This window comes from Echinops telfairi, unplaced genomic scaffold (genome assembly GCF_000313985.2).
Source record: "Echinops telfairi isolate 266 unplaced genomic scaffold, ASM31398v2 ScPeMD7_443;HRSCAF=831, whole genome shotgun sequence".
NCBI classification, from domain to species: Eukaryota; Metazoa; Chordata; class Mammalia; order Afrosoricida; family Tenrecidae; genus Echinops; species Echinops telfairi.
In genome coordinates this window covers 24655441-24660033 of record NW_022104341.1, presented here as the reverse complement: position 1 = coordinate 24660033, position 4593 = coordinate 24655441, and positions in this window count along the sequence as shown.

The following is a 4593-nucleotide window of genomic DNA, read 5'->3' as shown; positions in this document are numbered from 1 at the left end:
GCCGTGCCCCGCCTCGCTGGGTCCAGCCCATTGGCCCGCGCTCCCGGGGGCGGGGCCTCGCGCCCTCTGGCAGGTGGGACGGCTGCCGGCGCTTGCACCGGGTCGGTGGGTCATTCCAACCTTGCAGGTCCTGCTAGCGGCTAGTGCGCTGGCAGCAGGGAAAGGGGAAGGGAACTTAGAGATCAGTCACCTGATGACTAGATTACTCAGATAAGCATCTACATTTGTAAACAACTTCTTTGGACCGCCTTCTCGTTACTTCTCCAACCCACTTCTATCTAACCACAGTGAAAAAAATAATTAAGTGCACCATGGAGTCTCACCATGGAAACTAATGATGGCCTGAACTGAAGCACACTAATTGGAGAGGAAAGGAATCCCCAGGTCAAAATGAAGCTGCAGCAGGGCAACCCTAATGACCTAGACCCTAAGCCAGGTTCTCAGAAGGAAACTAAAGGAAGTCCCTCCAGCTCAAACACCCCCCTTAAATCTATTGGAAGCTCTTACTAGTTTGTGTTCTTTTAGCTACCTGGTCAAAGCAGAACCAGCGATGCCTTTCATTTCAGGTCACTAAAGTTCAAAGGGCCCTGAGGCACCGTAGGGAAACAGTGGGGTGGGGTGGGGACAGAGACAAAATAGGAAGGGGAGGGTAGAAAAGTGGGGGGGGGAAATGAGCCAAGAGGTGTGAGAAGGGGAAAGAGTGTGAGAAAACTGCCCAGAAGGGAGAGAGAAAGAGAAGAAAAGGACAAAGACGGGGGAAGATGTAGAGATACAAGGAGCCCAGCTAAAGAAACTAAGATGGAGACTGAGATAAGGAAGATAAGGAAGACAAAAGCGAGAGATAGCGTTTCCACTGAGAGATAAGGGGAAAGGGCCACCTCTCATACACTAAAAGAGTTAGAGACCGGAAGTCAATTAGGCCTTAAGTGGTTACCTAGAAAATTTAAACTAGAACCTGAGGCTCCTTGTTTACCTTCACAGTTATTTTTCCTAGTTAATTTTTGACACTTACCTAATAAGCCTTCAACATATGTGCCATGATCAAAAGCACTAGAAATAAAGGAGATGCCTCAAAACCAAACACTGTTTCAAATCCCAGTGGAGAAGAATGACATACCATGGATACTATCATCCTGGAAACCACTGATGACTCAATACTGCAGGGAACCAATGGGAGGAGAGGGCAGGATTCTGAGGGCCAAGCAGGCCCTCAGGTCACTGAAGCAGGAGAAGTGGCACCTCAGATACTCCCCAGGAGATGGATGTCGCCCCAGTTCTTTTTTCCTCCCAAGTGATATTTTCATCCAACTAGAGTGCACAGGACACAGCACAAAGTAGGTCCTCCCTGAATAGTAGCTATCTAGCTCACAGGATTTTCAAAACTCATGGCCATCGAGTTGATTCTGACTCATAGCAACCCTACAGGACAGGGAAGAACTGCCCCTATAGGTTTGGGAGACTAAATCTTTAAGGGAGTAGAAAGCCTCATCTTCTGCAGAGGGCCTGGTAGTTTTGAACTGCTTGCTGGCCTTGCAGTTAGCAGCCCAACTCATAACCACTATACCACCAGGTCTCCAGATACTCACAAGGTTAGGCATCTGATATTCAGTAAGGTCCTATTTTGTGCCATACCCTGAGCCCTGGTGGCAGTTATTACATACTGAGTTGCTAATCACAAGGTCAGCAGCTCAAAACCACCAGGCACTAGGCAGGAGAAAGATGAGGCTTTCTATTCTACTTCCTAAAGGTCTAGAAAGTCCACAGGGCAGTTCTACCCTGTCCTATAGGGTTGCTTTGAGTCAGAATCATCACAGTGAGTTTGGTTTGTGGTTTTGGAACTCAAAAGAAAATCACGGAAGGGAAATCCTACAATATAAGTCTCCATCCTAAGTGATTTTAAAATGTGTAAAATATATTTGTCATATCCTCCACCCCCTTTCATAGGATTATGGCATTTCTATACTAAAAAAAAAAATCAGCATTTTTGAAAAGGGTTTCTTTTAATGCAAGGAAGAATGACAATGAAAACATCTGCTACCTGGGACACAGGAATAACCAGGCCACCCCCAAAAAGAAATAGTGTAAAAATTTACCAAAATTACATACCTGTATCTCAGTACATGTCCTGAACTATTCTGGTAATTTCTTCCCAATAACAGCTCTTGGTTAAAGGTGGTCACTGACCTCATAGTGAAACATTCATAAGGCCCTGCAGAGGAGTCAGGGCAACAAGGGTGGGGTGGGGGATACAGAAAGGAGCACTCAGGGGAGAGGCGACAGTGAAAGAAGGGGATGGATGGAGGGCAAGAGAAACAGTGAGGTGGGTGATGAAGGGAGAAAAAGGTTGTTGTGTGTGAAGAGAAAAAGAAAAAGGAAAAAAACCAGTAAAACCAAAACTAAACCCACAGCCATCGAGTCAATCCCCACTCACAGCAACCCTTTAGGACAGGGTAAGTCGTCCTCTGAGTTTCCAAGACTGTAAGGGTAGAAAGCCTTGTTATTTCTCTTACGACAGAGTAAGGAGGGAGTCAAAAAGACAAAAGACAGCATGGACCACAATAAAAAACTTTAAAAAAATAACTGGGAAGAGTTGGAGAGAGAATGAAAAGCAAGAAAAGGAGACTGGTATACTAACGTTCATTGCAGTAGTATTCATAATAATCAAAACAGTAGAAACAACCTAAATGCCCAAATGAATGGATAAACAAAATGTAGTACACACGTACAGTGGAAGACAATTCATATAATAGGAGAAATGAAGTCTCGATACCCATTACAACATGGATGGAGCTTGGAGACATTATGCTGAATGAAATAAGCTAATCACAAAGGGCAAAAATTATATACCATAACTTACATTAGAAAGATCAGAAAAGACAAATGTTCAGACTCAAGTTATTAGTGACTACCAGGCTTCCAGGGGCAGGAGGGAAGGAAAACAAGAGGGTAGCAGTGATGGGAAAATCACAATAATTAAGGGTAGGATTACAGCAGATTATTACCATTGCTGTCAATTAGTTGTAGTCCTATAAAAATCTGAATTGGCAAAAAGCTCTATGATAGATATAACAACAACCAGGCAACTAAATGAAGAGAATAGTTGCTGAGGTTGTTTATGAACAACCAAGCAATTCATTGCATTCGATTCCCTGATTTGAAGGCTTTCTTGGGACATCCCAGTTAACTGACCAAATAGCACTTAGTGCCTCTGTTCTACCTCCTACTTCACTGCGTAGTGCCTGGAGTCCAACCATCCAAAGCACAAACAACATAGGAAGAGCAGAATCGGGAATATAAGAGGAGAATATGAAATACGTGCTGCACTGGGGAAATCTGTTGCTAAAGGCCTCTTTAAAGTGTTCAAAAGTGAAGAGGACTAAGGTGCACCTGACCCAAGCCAGGATATTCCAAATAGCCTCATACACATGCGAAAGATAGGCAATGAAAAAGGAAGACAAGAAAAATTAACTCCCTTAAAGTATGATGTTGGCAAAGAATACGGATATACTACGGTCTGCCAGAAGAATAAACAGATCGGTCTTGGAAAAAGTATAGTCGAAATGCTTCTTAGAAATGAGGATGGCAAGATTTGTTTCCCATACTTTGGACATGTTTCATCAGGCAAGACCAATCCCTAATTGGTCAAGTAGAGGGTCTGTGAAAATCAAATAAATAAATAAATAAGCAGTCTCTCAACAAAATGGAATGACACAGTAGCTGCAACATAACAATAATTATGAGGATGGCACAGTGTTTTCTTCTGCTGTACACAGGTCACTATAAGTCATCCCCCACTAGATGACACCTAACAATAACAGCAATAATGTACAATGTGTGGTTAATACTTCCTTTGCCATGAGACCAGAGGAACTAGATAATGCCAGGCTGTCTTAAGTGAACATTTTAACCAAAGACACCATAGAAGAATTCTGATCAAAAGGGGGGAAATGAAGAAACAACCTCATTCTCATGGACTCTAGACTGTCTAGAGCCATAGAGGATAGATAAATCACTGAAACTATTGCTCTGAGATCGTCTTTAAACCTTAAACCAAGAACATATCCTGTAGTCTTCTTAAAACCAAATAACAGTTTTGCTTAAGTAGTTGAAATAGTCTTCCTCCACTATTGACTACAGCAACTCAAAAGACCAGCCCAGATGCTTAGGGGGCAGTGAGTTTACGCTACTGGAGGAGGAGCAACTCAGAAAAAGGCAGAATCGTTCCACAATTCAAAGAATGTAGTCCAGGCCACTCCACGGTACATATAGAAACTTGCAGTAGTCTATGTTTTGCTGTGTATAGTCTCAAAAGCAACAACAAAATCAATAAAATTTGGGAAAACTAAGTCCACTGGCTCATCTAGAGAAGACCAATATTGTTATTGAACAAGCTGCAGAGAAACATACATGGAAGCAAAATAGAAGTAAAAGAAACTGCTTGTGTTTTCACTATTTTACATAACTACTGGCTCTAGCATTTTTTTTCCGGGTGGCGTAGTGTGGTACATGTTGGGCGCTAACCACATGGTCAGCAGTTCGAACTCACCAGCTGCTCCATGAGAGAAAGATGAGGCTTGCTGCTCCTGGAAAGAA